This window comes from Mya arenaria, chromosome 13, assembly GCF_026914265.1.
Source record: "Mya arenaria isolate MELC-2E11 chromosome 13, ASM2691426v1".
Taxonomy (NCBI): domain Eukaryota; kingdom Metazoa; phylum Mollusca; class Bivalvia; order Myida; family Myidae; genus Mya; species Mya arenaria.
The window spans coordinates 29,529,867-29,541,951 of NC_069134.1; the positions used below are offsets into that span (position 1 = coordinate 29,529,867).

At 35.6% G+C, this 12,085-nt stretch overlaps 1 long non-coding RNA gene across 1 annotated transcript; it reads right to left on the reverse strand.

Moving 5' to 3' along the window:
- Positions 1 to 2,562: 2,562 nt before the first annotated feature.
- LOC128214996 (uncharacterized) lies at positions 2,563 to 7,221 on the reverse strand. The gene is made up of 2 exons (XR_008258020.1): positions 6,866 to 7,221; positions 2,563 to 4,346 (listed from the first exon to the last, which is right to left on the reverse strand). It is a non-coding gene; the product is annotated as an uncharacterized LOC128214996 (long non-coding RNA).
- Between the last annotated feature and the right edge of the window lie 4,864 nt (positions 7,222 to 12,085).

Here is a 12,085-nt window from a genome sequence, read left to right on the forward strand (position 1 = left end):
ACCCCCACTGCACGAGGCGGGAGATTCGGCTGGTGCTAGAGCATGTCCATATATGCCGCGAGCAATAAGTGCGCTGGAGAAGAGTGGTGGGTCCATTATGGGCGATCAGTATTTCACTATTTTGTCCTGCATTATATCTCAGTACTTTAACCTCTACTGCAAGAGTTGGGATATTCGGCTGCTGGAGCATGTTTACCTATGTCGCGAGCAGCAGGTGTGCTAGAAAAGAGTGCTGGGTCCGTTATGCGCGACTAGTATCATGTCCTGCGGTACATCTTAGAATATTAACCCCCACTGCACGAGGCGGGATATTCGGCTGATGGAGCATGTTTACATATGTCGCGAGCAGCAAGTGTGCTAGAAAAGAGTGCTGGGTCCGTTATGCGCGACCAGTATTATGTCCTGCGGTACATCTTAGAATATTAACCCCCACTGCACGAGACGGGATATTCGGCTGATGGAGCATGTTTACATATGTCGCGAGCAGCAAGTGTGCTAGAAAAGAGTGCTGGGTCCGTTATGCGCGACCAGTATTATGTCCTGCGGTACATCTCAGAATATTAACCCCCACTGCAAGAGGCGGGCGATTTGTGTGCTATTGCATGTTTACATGTCCGAAGCTCTAGGAGTGTTGAACATAGCGGCGGGTACCTGATTGTTGTCCAGAATATTTTGTTCCCGGTAAATCACAGTACACCAACCCCATAAAGCAGGGTTCCGTTTCAATAATATATCTTAATGGTACTCATTACGTTGCTTTAGAGAGCTTAGGTACACCAAGAGTTTTTGCAATAAATGTCCTTACGATATTCTTAAAAAACTCTCTTATATAAATATGCCCTCACCTCTAGGTGTGTGACCATCATCTTCTTTATGTTTTATGTTATGTTTGGTCCTTGGGAGCATATTCTACGACTGAGTGGCTCGTGAATATAGAATGCCACTGAAACAGGTGCTAAAGGGCGTTGGCAGTGTTGCACTTGATTTTAAAGAACACGGCCCGTATCCACAAACGTCTTGAGTCTGAGTTTGAGACATGGACTGAAAACGTGAACTTTTAAATCGGATAATATAACTCTTATTGACAAAATGATAATATACAAAAGTAAAACCAGTCATCTGTAACATGTATAGCAATATTGAACACCAATGTTTTAGTTATTATCATTTGACTGGAAAATCAAGATTGCTGTTTAACTCTTGAATCTTAGACTCGAGGCGTTATGGAATATGAGCCCATTGTAAAAAAAAACTTAGACTGCTACGTTCATATTTGCGAAATGTATGCTTTGTCGACAGATTCTGTTCAGATCCTGAGCGTCATATTGATGCGATAAAAATGTGTACGAACAAGAATGGAAATGAAGCTTTAATTGTGTTGGTAAGTCTTGCTTCGGAGGTGAGATCAAGTTCGTACATTGATTCATTATCAATACGATCCAAGATCTTTCTTTTATTCTCTGTGCACTTAATTGTATTTTGAGCCCCCAAATCATGCTCAATAGTTGTTTTAAGTTACATAAGATTAAACAACTTACGATGAATTTAACTATTTTAGAAGACTAGTAACATTTTTTTTGTATGCAACACCTTGTTGAGAACAACAGTTTTGCTGTTTGAGATGTTTTTAAAGCCCATGATATAAATCTGCACTCTCAGAGATTGGCCGTTTTAACAACTTTAATTTTTATATTTTGTCTTGGAATGAACCAATCTTCGCGTAAATATCTGGAAACCAGTGATATAAGATTGGTACCAAAATATCAGAACGCAGTTTGTAATATTTACGTTCGAAAATTGCAATTTTGTGGCTACAAATGAGTTTTTCAGAAAAAAAACACATTAATTTTCGAACGTAAATATAATAAACTGCAATCTGATTATTTGTCAGCAGTCTTATATCACTGGTTTTCTGACGTTTACGCAAACGTTGACTCATTCTAAGACAAATAATAAAAAAAATGTCAAAACGGTCTATCTTTGAGAGTGCAGCTTTAAACTAAAGAAGCACTAATCGGTTTGACGTGATTGTTTTGACATAGAAGTGAGCATTTATATAAAGTCAATCCAAGTAATGTTCTTCAGAAGTCATCATGTAATCATATCATAGGCCCAGATGTATACCTGAATTAGGATATTACCGTAGAAAGGAAACGACTAAAGATGTTTTATGAATACCGACCCAGAAGGATGCTGTTTGAAGTTGGTTGCCGTTCATTGATATAATTATGTGGGTGCTAATTGAAGCACACAAGAGGGTACTGCCAGAAACAATAAACCCTGGTTAATGTGACGCGAGTACTACATGGTTGACAAATGGTTGGAAAATTATTTTTTAATATACAGCATGGTTTACCAATATTACTCTTCAAGTAGCAATTTTACGATGAAATAATGATTTGCAGTTTTGTCGTAGAAAAAAAACAAAACAATTTCAATGAGGTATGCCTTCACCAGATTCGTTAGTATTGATTTGAAAATGTTCCTGGCACTAAGGTGGTCTACGATGACAATAATTTGTTTATGAAATAGGATACAATAAATAAGCAACGCAGTTAAAACTAAAGGATTTAAGCTTTAATGTAACCGGTTGGTATCAATTCAAATGGTTTTAAGCTTAAATTTTACAAACATTCTGCCCAACAGTGTATGATATTTATTCTGGTCGAATGAGTAGATAGTGACCGGTTGGTATTTATTCCGGTCGAACGAGTAGATGGCAGTGACCGGTTGGTATTTATTCTGGTCGAACGAGTTGATGGCAGTGACCGGTTGGTATTTACTCTATTCGAATGAGTAGATGGCGGTGACCGGTTGGTATTTATTTTGGTCGAATGGGTAGATGGCAGTGACCGGTTGGTATTTATTCTGCTCGAACGAGTTGATGGCAGTGCCCGGTTGGTATTTACTCTATTCGAATGAGTAGATGGCGGTGACCGGTTGGTATTTATTTTGGTCGAATGGGTAGATGGCAGTGACCGGTTGGTATTTATTCTGCTCGAATGAGTAGATGGCAGTGACCGGTTGGTATTTATTCTGGTCGAATGAGTAGATGGCAGTGACCGGTTGGTATTTATTCTGGTCGAATGAGTAGATGGCAGTGACCGGTTGGTATTTATTCTGGTCGAATGAGTAGATGGCAGTGACCGGTTGGTATTTATTCTAGTCGAATGAGTAGATGGCAGTGACCGGTTGGTATTTATTCTGCTCGAATAAGTAGATGGCATATACCGGTTGGTATTTATTCTTGTCGAATGAGTAGATGGCAGTGACCGGTTGGTATTTATTCTGCTTGAATAAGTAGATGGCATTGACCGGTTGGTATTTACTCTGGTCGAATGAGTAGATGGCAGTGACCGGTAGCTATTAAATCAAAATAATATTTTGCCTTACTCTGAGTTATTCTGACGGTTCATAAAATCTGTGCGTGACACTTTATAGTTCCCAAATTTAACACACACGAAACAAAACAATAGCATTTATTTTAAATTACTTAGTAAAATCAAAACCAAACCTTACTAAAAATAGAAAAAGGCATGCGTAGTAAGTCTCCTGAACATGTTTATGATTTCAACATAGTACATTTGTGATGACATATAATGTAAAAACAATAAAAACAACAACAACAACAATTGTGCTCTTGAATGTATTCCCTCTTTCGAAAAATATACTTAAAATAAATAAGATTGAAAGTTGACAATTTGATTACTTCAATAGCTCGCAACTTTGCTCAATTTAAAATCAAAACAATACGTACAATTTAAAATGCATAAAAAAATATGTCTACATACGAGGCATGTTCAGATACTCGATAACTTGTTTAACTATCGAACATTATGTGATTTTAATCGATTTTTCTACTTTAGTATAATTTAATAAGTGTTACAAAAAGAAGCGAAACGATTATAAGTTTTGTTGACAATAAAAATGAAAGAAACTAAACCATGTCCATCGGTTATATAATTTATATAATGAATTTGCATCCAAATGTAGAAAACTTCCAAGGGCCGTGACTCACAACATAGAAGTTTCCAGAAATCGACACTATAAGTCAATCCGGTATTATTGTCTTCGTTAAATCTTACACCACACATTACCATAGCCCCAGTTGCAAGTAATGATTTGGTCTGTGAACCAACTTATGCAGTCAGGCCACGCATACTGAAGCACAAAGCCGGCATTTCCATCGGAGAGCCATCCGCACGAGCAAAAGTGAAGCCCCATTAGCCGGGCTTGTAACAGATCATCAGGGGTTGCGATAGAAAAGCCATCCATGGCACACCGCGCAGTGCCCTGTTCGAGCGAGTACAAGGTGTCTGCTCCAGCAGCACCTTGCAAATTTATCACTGAAAATAGCCAAAGAACACAATATAGTTTGTTTATTCTGAGTTTGTTTCGCTCGATTGTGCTGATAGAGAAAACTGTCGGAAAGACTTTTGAATCTTTCTCCAATTAAACTATACTAAGACTGGGGAGAATCAGGCGATTTGTAGAACTTACTTTTGATTATGATAAGGTTTGTGGTTGAAAAGTATTTGTTTACAAAACGTTTTTATTCTTGATCATTTTTGTGTTATAAACGCTAAATTTGACATAGTACATTGTTTCTGGTGGTCAGCCATCACCCTGCCAGCGTGGAAAAGTCTGCCAACATTCCATATGAATGACATTGGAAGACTTGTATAAAAAACACACACAAAGAAATCTCAGACCTGAGTGAAAAATTACGAAGCACATAAAAACGACCAATCTGGTTTTAAATTAACTGTCGAAAAATCTGAAGTTTTTCAAAACTTTGCGATAACGCGTTCCTACTAGACAAGAAATCGACAGTTGAATAATTCGGGCATACTATCTTTTAAACTTTGATATATATTTTGAGCCCATATTAACTAACGTATTGAGTTGGAGTTTGACACTCTGACTCAGAACAGCAACGTTTTGCTTTTGTAGTAAAAATGCTGTTATAATAGCAAATATGGTAAAAATTGTTGCATATGTTTACAAATAATCTGTTCTTCAATCAGAAACATATCAAAATAGGTTAACAGGTATATGATAGATATTTTGAAACATTTAAGAATTCAGTGTTCTTTGCCTGAGGATGAAAAACATATTAAAGACATTAGTGAATACAGACCTTGAAGGCAAGATGACAATCTTGTACATGTTAAGAAGAGGGAAACAGGCAGACTTGCCCTCATTTATTTATTATATTAAACAAACGAAACGAAATATGTTAATCTATAACAATTAAAGTTTAAAAAAATTTAATTGACATACTATGAAAGGGTTAACCTTTTAATCTTTGGTCGTAAATTGACGTTTTCAAAATACGTCGATAATAAAAACGACGTAAAATATTTTTTAAATGACGTAAAGTTAATCCAATCGCGATTGACGTCATCCACATTGCATACACACACACACGCGCGCGCGCACAATACACGTGAGTCTTTTATAGAACAAAAGAGTTTAGGGGCTGTCAATCATGAATCTATCAGTGCACTTCGTGTTTTATCTTATTATTATTATAATGAATGACAAAAAAGTTTTCATGTCAAAAATGGCTCATCCTTGACAAACAATAATATTATGAGCCATATCACCAACGGGCTCAAAGGAAAATGTTGTAAGATCAAGAATATTAATTAAATTTCTTAGCGAGTGCAAACAAATTAAGCTGATAATTTTACTTGCAACACCAAATAAACTTTTCTAAACCTGATAAATGCCCAAAAAGGACAATAGTACTAGTTTCTATCCATAAAACGGAATCGAGAATGGTTCATATCAACTTCCAGCTGTATTCGCAATCAATAGTTGGGTATTATCTAAAGCTGTCATTGACAATTGCTCAGCACTAAGTTTAACTTAACAACCTTGTTAAGGTCATCACTGTTAACTTTTAAATCTCCACTGCTCTTGACGTATGATTGATACTCCTGTGGTCCGCAGTGTTATTTACAAGACTTGAGACAGCTGTTCTGCTGTACTAGTTTTATTTGAATATATTAGTAGATCATCAAACATAACACGTGTAAAATTTAACCACGATGTCTTTAACAAAGTTCTGAACAATCAACCCTTAGTTTCGAAATACCTATCATAATAAATCAGAAATATCAATTCAAAAAAGTAATTGCACAATATGGGTGTTGATGAGATGGCCCTATTTTACGTTTAAATATTGAAATATATCTGCTGACTATTTTGATGGCGCTGCTGTTGCTGATGATAATGGTTATGTGGAGAATAAAGCTAGATGGATTTTGAAAAAAACATTATCATATTCATAAGCACCATCATGACCTTCGTAGCAAAATGCCTTTTTCAGAGTTGAATTTAAAGAAAATTAACTATGTATGTTCAACATTAATATGGAAACAAGCAAGACAAAAGTCTAATCAATATAAACATATGAATAAGTTTGATGAAATGTATTGGTTATTTGAAATCGTTGTCAACAATTACGAAATGTTCAATAAGTTCAAAATAGTTATTAAGATGCTTTAGATAAGCACACTAAATGTTATGCTTTACGATGAACTATCATGTTATATTCACTGCTCTGATAGATTTTTTTTTCCGGAGTGCTTAATAAAAAACCGTAGCGTGCTGTATTGTTTAAATGACGTCACGACGATATGTTTCTCTCGCGATTTTCAAATTAACTCCAATTAAATTGACATTTTTTCTAAACTTTAGCATAAAAGAGACAGAAACATTGCTAGATTCAGCTGTATGATCATAATTTATTGCAATACGCAACTCGCGAAATTTTCGCTCTCTGTGATCACGTAGTGAAATATTTTCGGTGTAACATAGAAATTCAACAAATATCATCTATATGAAAAACACGAACCAGGAAACATTATCTTTGATGAAGTTTTCCAATCTGCATTCGATTCGAACAATATGATGCGTGTCGGTTCGTGCATTGTATTCTCCGCTGACACGTAGCACGTTCGTGACGTCATTTCATACGATGCTGTGCCACATTGGTCAGATTTTGAACATTCCGCTGTGCACACAAGGAAATTCAACACAGTAATCTGTGTATGATATAAGTCTGTGTCTTTTATCTTGACATTTCGGTGAACAAGATATCTAGACTGCTGATAAGTACAATGAATTAAGTGTAGTGTCAGAATAAACAATAGAACTACTGCTACTATTTCCAACATTGTCCAGTATGTTTCTACTCTATATAAATATAGTTATTTTGTTTCCCTTTTCAACAAGACATTTCAAAGCGCGCTAGAGGACGTATGTGAATTTTTCCTTTACACGTCCACATTCGAATTAATTCTGATGAGTAATCGTTAGTGTACCTAACGTGGAGCCGACATTGTTATTGTGTAGTTAATTTTAATCACTAGGTGACGAACGCATGACAAAATATAATTTCAGTGTTAAATTAATTATCAGACTTCCCTTTCAAAGAGAACTTTGGCTTGTTGTGTTGCCAAACCGTAACGGAGCTATACCCAATATAGAAACACACAAAGAAAACTGTCACGTTAATCTTCATTTTGTTTCAGTAGGGAATACTTAAAACTAAGCATATACTACGACTGGGTGACTCGTGAATATAGAATACCACTTAAACAGATGCTAAAGGAAATTTGCAGTGTTGCACTTGCTTTTAAGAACACGGCCCGTATCCACAAACGTCTTGAGTCTGAGTTTGAGAAAATATAGGCTGAAAACATGAACTTTAAAGTTTGATAAATCGTAATAAATGTAACTCTTATTGACAAAATGCTAATATATAAAAGTAAAACCAGTCATATGTAACATATGTAGCAATATTGAACACCAATGCTTTAGTTATTATTATTTGACTGGAAAATCAAGATTGTTGTTTTAAATTTGGAGTCTAAGACTCAAGGCGTTAGTGAATGCGAGCCCAGTGTTAGTAAGATTAGACCGCTATGTTCATATTTGCTTTGACGGGATTATTCTTCACCAATTTTGCCGCTGGATTCTGTTTAGATCCTTAGCGTCATAGTGATGCGACAAAAATGTGTACGAACAAGAATGGAAATGAAAAAGAAGTAATTGTGTTGGTGTGTCTTGCTTCGGAAATGAGATAAAGTTCGTACATAGTTTCATTATCAATACCACCCAAGGTTTTTCTTTTATTCTCTTTGCGCTAAATTGTATTTCAAAGCCCCTAAATAATGCTCAACACTTTTTTAAGTTACATACGATTAAACATCTTTCTTATTATATGACAATGAAATCTGGCCTCTTATCTTCGGGAAAGTACCTCCATCAGACTTTTGACAAATGGACGATACATATCATTTCTTCTTCACCTGTCCACTATATTATGCTCAAAGAAACCAACTATTTGCCTAGTTATCTAATAGCAGGCCCTTGTTTCTCCAAATATTACATTTTGAATCAAAGGAACCCATTATGTCGACGAGCAGAATGATATTCAGACAAGTTCAGCACTATATTCGACAGACGTTCTGATCTTTTATATAAATTAGAACAAACTTGAATCAAACATTGACATGACCTATCAACATCCTTCACTATCATTGTTTCCCGTCTTATCCCTTTTATTAATTCCATATTATCACTTACTCATCTTCAATATACTTTTGCCTCATACCCCGCATCTTATTCACCAGAACCCATTTTGTTAATATTGGATTAAACACAACAGCATTACACCATTTTAAGCAGCTTGACGGAATGACAGAAGCGAGACAAAGTATTAACCTTTAAGCTTTCTTCTTTATCCTGTTTATTAATTGTTTTGTGCATATCTCAAATTTTGTACATGTTGTGACGTCTAATATGGGTAAAACGCAAAAAACAAAAACGAACACGACTTACGTTTCTGGAACGGGACAATGTCTGGAAATGACTGACAAAACATTCATTTATTTCACCAATGCTGTTGGTGACCATATTACACTGAAAATCGCAATACACTAAGAAACCATTAAGGTCAAATTGTTCACAGAAATGATGATAGTGCAACATTTTCTCACCTTAACATTGTCACATATGGCATTCTATTTCCAAGAATCATGAACAAATAATCTAGAAGGACTGTACAGTGGTTAGATAGCGGCTTAGATGGTACTGTTTGGGTTTCTGTTACTGCAAATGAACATTCGAGAACACATGAAGACGCGTATCGCACCGAAGCGAAACTAAATAGTTATGCGAGAGGCCATTCCCTAGTGTAGTTAGTCATATCCAATTGTTTTAATATGTGACAAGAGCTTCACTTTTTCTCGCCGTTTTTTTTTTCGAAAATTCGAGTACATATATGTTACAGTTTGTTCGTTCAAATGAACTTCCAATATGACTCAAATGAACAAATTGGGAAATAAACATCATGTCACAAGCTGTGTATGAATGTTCGACTTATGTAGACGCTTTAAGTTCATGCAGAGAGAATGTTCGAGTTGACTTTGTGTTTCCTCTTTCGAAATAATGCCCAAATGTAATTATTCAGTTTATATGCTATTTCTCACTAATATATATTCAACTATAAATATCTTAAGCAGGATTCGATTATTTTCATTTTATTGTATTTATATTCTTTTTCCATATGTGTCATATACCATTATCTTGTAAATGTTTATCTTCTGAAAAGGATGTAATACAGTATTTGAATTTATTTGAGTTGCATTCATGCCATCTGGTTGCTGTAAAGGGTTTTTGTATTTTTTTGTACTTCTGACATATTTCTTCTACTCATATAAAGCTTTCAAGTGATACCAATTTTTTATTTGGTTGTCCTATTTCACCGATCGTAATAACTCGGCCATCTCCGGCAAGCCTAGGGATAAAGTGTCAATTCTGCTGGAAAATCGGCGAGGTGTTCCAATTGCTTTTTCACCTGTACTCACAGGTTGAACACCATAAGTGTCCATATTTTTGTGCCAACTCTTTTTTTGGTAAAATAATTACATGCACCCACTTACATTTGAATGTAAAAACACTTTTACTACCAATTCTTCTACACTGAAACTTTACCAAATACCCTGCTGCATAGAAAAAGATACTACAAAAATCAATTAAACATATTTTGTAATAAAAAACGTTTTCGTTAGGTTATACAAAAACAAGTTGTTTTCAAATTTATACAAGGAAATGTCACAAAAATATATGAGTCAGATAGATAAGTTATTGATTTGAAGGGAACACCTGAAATGTAGCTCATTGCGTAAGCGAGGTAGGTTCGTTCACCGATTTTCGATAGTAGATTAGGTACTAATAAGAGAGTAAAGTTACCACACACATACTTCTAACCAATTTCGTCAATAATGTCTTTTGGATTTATTTTTATTTTTATGAATACACTCTTTACCATTGTTAACTATTTGACAGATAAAATATTTAAACGAACGTTCGATACAAATAAAACATTTTGATAACTGTAACATTTTTGTATCCCTGTTGCATCGCAGCGCATCGACTGCTCGCGGGAAACCAGCCACAAAGACATAGCCTTAAAATTCAGAGCAGGGACAAACCACGCAGCCGAAAACTTGTTCAATGAAATCAACAATGCAGGAGAAATCTTTAGATGGGACGAAAGAAAGTAAAACTTATCCAAACTATGGACGTTTAGCTCGAAAGCTTTAGTATAATTGGCCAAAACAACATTCAACTTTCAACTTTCGATATCGGATATATATAAATAAATGTTTCAATCAATTCCCAATAGAGTGACAGACCAAACAATTGATTTATTTAATCGACCACCTCTTATGAGCAAAAATGTTAAAACTTGCCATTTTTGTCGACTATTAACTTTACTGACCCACTATAGAAAATAATGGGTCACCATATGACTTCTCTTATCCAATGAAAAGGACAGAAATTAGTGGGAGGCGAAATAACACCAATTGAACGTTTCAGTTGAGCAGCCATACGTCAACATAGCATACGTGTAGTCTAAGTGTCATCTGCCTTACCAATCAAATCCAAAGGGGAGGTAACCACTTGCCCATTGGCTTATAAAATGTCAATAGGAGTAGCGCACGGAAATGTCACACCTTCGACTACAAATTGCCTTGATTTGATTTGATTAAATCTGCCCCCTTGATAGAGCGAATCGATTTACAGCATCATGTAACGTGAATGTACTTTGTGGCACGGCGAAGATGATATTTTTACGGTGAAATTGCCATTGATGAACGGAGTTATGAAGCATGCGTACAAGGCGAAACTTATCTAAACGTATGTTTTAAGAAGGTTTAGCACAGACTTTGCTTGCTGTACATTTGATACAGACTTACACAAACAGCAAGAAACAAAAAAAATGATCATGAGGATATATTCCCAAAAAGAGAGTTCCCCCAAACAAGAGTTTCTATCGTCTTTTTTTCAAACCATCACAAAATGGAAATTGCAGGATAAGCCCCTTTACTGTTATTATGTTGAATAACACACAAATCAAAAATTAAAGCCAAACTGGCAATAGAACTGAGACACAAAACATTAAGGACCAATAACGGATTCAGGAATGTTGGTAGGGTGCACCCTTGCCATCCCCCCCCCTTAAATGGTCCAAGTGAACTATCTCAAAACGGTAGAACAAAATACTTAAATTACGAGACAATACACCAGAATGTACCATTCGAGACTTCTAAGAGCCAAGATGTTCTTGGGAGAAGACCCCACAAACCCCTCAAAACACATTGAGAGCCTATTTCTAAGGTTACATGGGAACGTTAAGTGCGACCCCACTCGCCGACTACTGGACTCGCCCCTGAAGACAGTCCATAAACCAGAAAAGGGAAACAATACATATTTAAATATAAAATATGATTCATCATTCTATCAAGTATTCATCCTTTTAATTTGACAAACTAACGGAAACGTGGTGGAAAATAGATGTTCGTCAATCGATAACAGCCATGAGCAATACCATACGTTTTAATCGACTGATAATGTTTTAACTCATTGAACTATTTTACAATTATGTACGAGTATGTGTATTAAATGAAATAGTTGAAGGGAAAACATGCAATTATCAAGTCGATTTGGTTAATAAATTGCTAGGAAGAGTTACTGCCCTTTGGGAAAAACCTTTTATTACCTT